Source organism: Chiloscyllium plagiosum, unplaced genomic scaffold (genome assembly GCF_037043375.1).
Source record: "Chiloscyllium plagiosum isolate Xiang-an unplaced genomic scaffold, Cpla_swu_hap1 HiC_scaffold_27, whole genome shotgun sequence".
NCBI lineage: Eukaryota > Metazoa > Chordata > Chondrichthyes > Orectolobiformes > Hemiscylliidae > Chiloscyllium > Chiloscyllium plagiosum.
This window is the reverse complement of record NW_028270165.1, coordinates 40,159,856-40,165,855: the sequence shown is the minus strand read 5'-3', so window position 1 is coordinate 40,165,855 and position 6,000 is coordinate 40,159,856. Positions and strand designations below refer to the sequence as shown.

The 6,000-nt window shown below is 46.9% G+C and overlaps 1 non-coding gene across 1 annotated transcript; it reads left to right on the top strand.

Moving 5' to 3' along the window:
- The first annotated feature begins 1,643 nt into the window (after nt 1-1,643).
- Nucleotides 1,644-1,715, top strand: trnae-cuc (transfer RNA glutamic acid (anticodon CUC)). Its single transcript has one exon. It is a non-coding gene; the product is annotated as a tRNA-Glu (tRNA).
- Nucleotides 1,716-6,000: the final 4,285 nt, after the last annotated feature.

Sequence of the window (6,000 nt, the reverse complement as noted above, 5' to 3'; positions counted from 1 at the left end):
TTTATTTGCCAGTGAAAGGTACTGCTTCACAAAGTTGGGACTATGGAAGGAAAGCAGTGACGGTGATTATCTTTGGCTGTTCACCTTGTGAATGTTCCCATTGCTGCGCATGTCCGTGTGAACGTCAGAACTCTGCAGCATGGTGGCGTCAGGTACGCACAGTGCCGGGGGCGCAATGGATGACGCATCTGACTCTAGCTCCCTGTTTGAAATGCAATTCACAGCTTCTTCACACAGCCCAATTAACCTTTCTCATTGTCCTGAAGCCGGCATACGGTTTGAATTCCTAATCTTCGGGAACGAGACTCGCGTCAGTAAATGTCTCTGAGAACATCAGAGTCACGTCACAGCGCTGTCAGAGGAGGGGAAGCTGAAAGAGCCCCACACGCTGCTCATGCGCACATTTCACTTGCCCCAAATCACCGTCCCAACCACTGCTCCTGGGAGTGGAAAGGGAACAAACACCAACACCCCGTCTCAGCTTTGTAAATCTTCAGGAAATAAGAAATCTGTCCATCCCTTTGCATCTTCCATCCTAGGCTGAGAGCGTTGATTTTAAATGGCTGTCCAGTCAGTGCCGATTCGTCTTGGCTGAAAAAAAAAATCCTTATCTCATTCCAGCATTTCTTGCCACAGAGAACTGTGCGGCAGAGTTCATGTATATATTTCCTTGCATGGTATTTTGTAAATAACATTCGTTTGCTGGTTGTTTGTACAGGGTATTTCAAGTTCATTAGCCGCTGTTAAAGTGTGTTGGTAGGTTTGTGGGCTACCATGATGCTGAGAACGTTGAGTAGTCTGGACATCATTTCCGATATGTCTTTAATATAAAGTAATGTGGCTAGGGTTTCTGCAGATGTTGTGTCTACTTGTGTCAGTTTGTTGATGTGAAATCGACAAACTGGGTTAATTGGGTAGGTAAAAGTGCGGATTGCAGATGCTGGAAACTAGAGTTTAGATCAGAGTGGTGCTGGAAAAGCACAGCAGGTCAGACAGCTTCCGAGAAGCAGGAAAATCGACGTTTCGGCAAAAGCACTTAATCAGGAATAGAGGCAGAACGCCTCCAGGGTGGAGAGATAAATTGGGGGTGGGGGTGTGCTGGGCCGAAGGGAGCAAAAAGTACAATAGTTGAATGGGGGTGGGGATGGAGGTGACAGGTCAGAGAGGAGGGTGGACCGGATAGGTGGGAAGGGAGATTGGCAGGTAGGACAGGTCATGAGGACAGCGCTGAGCTGGAAGGTTGGATCTGAGGTAAGGTGAGGGGGAGGAGAAATGAGGAAACTGGTGAAGTCCGCATTGACGGCCTGGGGTTGAATTCATCCTCCAGGCATCGGGTGGGGAGGGAGCGGCGATGGAGGAGGCCCAGGACCTTCGCAGAGTGGGAGGGGGTTGGAAATGTTGGGACACAGGGCGATGGGTTTGATTGTTGCGGGTGTCCTGGAGATTTTCCCTCAAGCGCTGTGACTTGACTCTGCGAGGAGTCTCCAGTCTCCCCAATGTAGAGGAGATCGCATCGTGAGCAATGGATACAAGAAATGACATTGGTGGATGCACAGGTGAAAGCCTTCTAACTCCCGCGGCCCGGATTCGATTTCCGGGCAGGGAAGAAATTTTCAGTAGAGTTGTCAGCGTGTGCCCGCATCTCCCTGATGGTCTAGTGGTTAGGATTCGGCGCTCTCACCGCCGCGGCCCGGGTTTGACTCCCGGTCAGGGAAGCCCTTTGCAGAGTGTTTGTTGGCTACCTATTCTTCTTAAGTGCACTGTCCAGTTATTTATTGATCTTCGTAGTTCCTGCGTGCTGCAATGTGTAGTGGCTCGTTGAAATAGAGTCCTGATGCAGATTTGTTTGTATGTGGAGGGATGATTGCTTCTGTAGTTAGGTTCTTGGTACACGTGCGTTGTTTTCCTGTAGACGCTGTTTTGAATTTTCAATTGACTGATCGCTCTACTGTGACATCTCGAAATGGCACTCTGTTGTTGTTCTCTTTTGTGGACTTTATGTCAGTGAGGATATTGTTGATGGTGTTGTTGGTTTCCTCTAATTTTTTTCATTTTTTGATGACAAAAGTGTCATTCGCTGTCGCGGACCCAAAGTTTGGGTTGGATCGTTGGAGGGCTGTTTGTTTTGAGTCTCTGCATTATTTCTTCTGCTAGGAATCCTGATACCGGTGGTTTCATGGGTGTTTCGTTGATTTGTTTGTAGGGCTTGTTACTGAATATGAAGTAGGTGGTAAGGCACAGTTCCAAGAGCTTGACAGTGCTATCTTTGCTGATGAAGTTGGTGCTGTGTTTGTGTCTTTGGTTCTTCGAGTAGAGTCTTCAGTTTTATTTGGCCACGTTGATCTTAATGGATGTGAACAGGGCTGTTATGTCAAAGGACATTATTATTCCATCCTCTTCTATCTTAGTGTCTTTGGTGTTCAGGAATTCTTGGATGGAGTAAATGGAGTGGCGTGAATCTTCGACTTGGTGTTTTAGTCTTCAGTGGAGGCCTTTGACTAGTCTGTGTATTGGTGTTCCAAGTAGTGAGACTATGGCCTGAGGGGCCTCCTGGGTTGAAGAGGAGAACAACAAAAAAAATGCCATTCTTAGATGTCACAGTAGAGCGAACAGTCAATGGGGAACTTCAAACTAGCATCTACAGAAAAACAACACACTCAAACCAAATACTGAACCACAGAAGTAATCATCCCAACACCCACAAACGAAGCTGCATCAGGACATTATATCAACGAGCCACTGCACACTGCAGCACAGAGAAACTACGAAGAGCAGAAGAGAAATACGTATATAGTGTATTTAAGGAGAACGGGTACCCAATAAACCCAGTCCGCCGATTTCTCATTGATGCTTCCAAGCTGACTCTCAAAAATTCGGTTTTTCCCTCCATTCTTTCCTGTTTGTTTTTTGTGGGTCTCGAAAGCTTTCCCAATCTTCTGACCGAGTATTGGAGTTGGGAAGTTATGTTGTGACTGTAGAGGACATTGGTTAGACCACTTTGGGAATATTGTGTGCAATTCTGGTCTCGCTCCTATCAGAAGGATAGAAGGATATTGTGAAATTTGAATGGGTTCTGAAGCACTACTAGGTCCACAGAGGGGAAGAGGCCCTTCTGCTCCCCAGAGTGTGGGAAGGCCTTCAGTGATTCCTCTGCCCTGCTGACGCACCAGTCAATCCACACCAGGGAGAAGCTGTTCTCTTGCCCCGAGTGCGGGATGGGCTTTACCCGCTCCTTCACACTGCTGATGCACCAGTTGGTCCACATGGGGTGGGGGGGTCGGGGGTGGCGTGGGGGAGGCCATTCTGCTGCCCTGAGTGTAGGAAGGCCTTCAGCAATTCCTCCGCCCTGCTGAAGCACCAGTGTGTCCACACCGGGGAGAGGGCCTTCAACTGTCCCGAGTGTGGGAAGAGGTTCATGTTTTCGTGCAACTTGAGGAAGCACCAGCGGGGGCACCAGCGCTCACAGCGATCATATCCCACCGGTAACGCTGCCTTGGGTCACCCCCCAGGATTGAACCTCCTGCCAGTTCTGGATGCAGTGGGAGAGTAGGTGGGCTGTTTTGTTTTCTGCAATTGCCTCCCCCACCCCCCACAACCACAACCCATGGTGGCTCAGGGTTTGCACTGCTGCCTCATGGCACCAGGAGCCCAGGAATAATCCCACCCTTGGGGGTCTGTGTGCAATTTATGGAGGGTAGGAAAATGGGTCTGAGTAGGTTACTCTTCGGAAGATCAGTGCAGATGTGTTGGGCTGAAGGACCTGTTTCCACATTGTAGGAGTTCAACCATCCTATGAGCTTTGCTTTCAGTGGACACTGCTGCTCATTGAACCCGGGACTGCACATTGCCAAATGAAATGTTCCAGAGAAACCTAAGACCTCAAGACCATCGGAGCAGAAGTTAGGCCATTCGTCCCGTCGAGTCTACTCTGCCATTCGTTAGTGACAAAAGTAGTGCAGATAAGATTAGCGACAGTGTGGAAACAGGCCATTTGTCCCAACAAGTCCACACCGACCCTCCGAAGAGTAACCCATCCAGACCCATTTCCCTCTGACTAATGTACCTAACTCCATGGGCAATTAAGCATGGCCAATCCACATGACCTACACATCTTTGGTTTATGGAAGAAAACAGGACCACCCAGAGAAAACCTACACAGACACTGGGAGAATGGAAACTCCTCACAGACAGCCACCCAAGGCTGGAATCTAAACTGGGTCCCCGGCGCTGTGAGGCTGCAGTGGTAACCACTAAGCCACTACATGTTGCAACCCGAAGTAGGCAAGCAGGAGATTGGGAGAATACAGCAAGCCAGGCAGCATCAGGATGTGGAGTCGTCGGCGTTTTGGGTATTAACCCTTCTTCAGGACTGAAACGTTAACTTCTCTATGAGAAACAATTTACGGGAATATTGCTGGGGTTTGTAGAGTTTGAGCTACAGGGAAAGGCTGAATAGGCTGGGGCTGTTTTCACTGGAGCATCAGAGGCAGAGGAGTGACCTAATAGAGGTTACAAAATCATGAGGGTTATGGACAGGGTAAGAAATAAGGTCCTTTCCCTGGGTGAGGGAGTTCAGAACTAGAGGGCATAGGTTTAGGGGAACAGGCGAAATATATTAAAGGGACAACTTCTTCATGCAGAGGGTGAGAAATATATGAAATGAGCTGCCTGAGTATATGGGTCAGGTGCTGTCAAATGGGACTAGATTAATTTAGGATATCAGGTCAGCATGGACAAGTTGAAACGAAGCGTATGTTTCCATGCTGTAAGCGTCTCTGACTACTGGTCCTGATGTAAGTTTAAAATAGAGTCCAAGTAACTTTGAATAGTTCAATCTTGTTGTGCTCACATCCTGAAAAGTTTCAAATGAATCCCTCTGAGACATACTGTTTAAACATGCTGAGTTGGACAAAGTATCCAATCAAGTTCAACACAAATTCAGAGTTGAAGAAGTCAGAAGTCAGAACACCAAGGGGACCAAAACTGATCACAATATTCCAGGTGCAGCCTCATCAACGTCCTGTATAACTACAACATAACTTGCCAACATCTATACTCAATTCTCTAATTGATGAAGGCCAGTGTGCTGAAACCTTTCTTCACTGCCTTGCATACCAATGTAATCAGAGATATAGGACCTACTTTAAACTGATTCACAATCCAGTTGCTGGGCGCACAGAAGCAGAGTAGTGCTGTGTGAGGGTGCTGGGCGCATCATCCAGAGGTTGATGGGTCAAAACCATGTGATGCTTTTGCTCAATGTCTCTGAAAGCTGCTTTCATTTGCAAAGGTGCTCTGTTCTGTATCTTGCCGTTGCATCCGCTTCCCAAAGCTTCTGCAGTGGAGGAGTGGCAGTGGTAGCAATCCCCCAGAGCTGGAGGAAAGTCCGAGCTCCAAGAAGCGGGCGGTAAGGCTGGAGGCTGGATTTGATCAAGGCTTGTATCTATTAACTCATTTAAATGGTACCTACCGTATGGTGTTTGTTGTAGTTGGTAAAATGTACTCCCTGGAGGAGCACCCTCTATGATGCTGCATCTCTTACCTTCTGCCCTTCCCCCATTTCTTATCTCCCATCTTGATTTTATATGTTTTTTGGTCAAATTTAATTTCATATTAATCAGACTTGGTATTCACTGTGTGCTATTAATTTGTTCGTTCGAATATTGTAAGTCAATATTAATTCTGTAATTTCATTTCTGATGTCAGAGTTTGACATTAAATGTGCAGGTGTGAATACCAGTAAGTTGTGAAAATAAATCAAAACTTGTGGTTTTTAACAAAAAGAGCAGCTCACTGATATTCATGGTATTGTCTCATTTGGGAAGATGATTCAAATATGACCAACAAACCGGTTCACGCAGTCACCCAATTTAATTAAAGTTTTCTTTAATTTAATTAAAGAAAATAACTCTGGCAGGCTAAGATTTATGCAATCTATTTATAAGATTATGTCCATTGCTCGCAACATGGTCTCATCCACATTCGGGAAACTGGACGCCA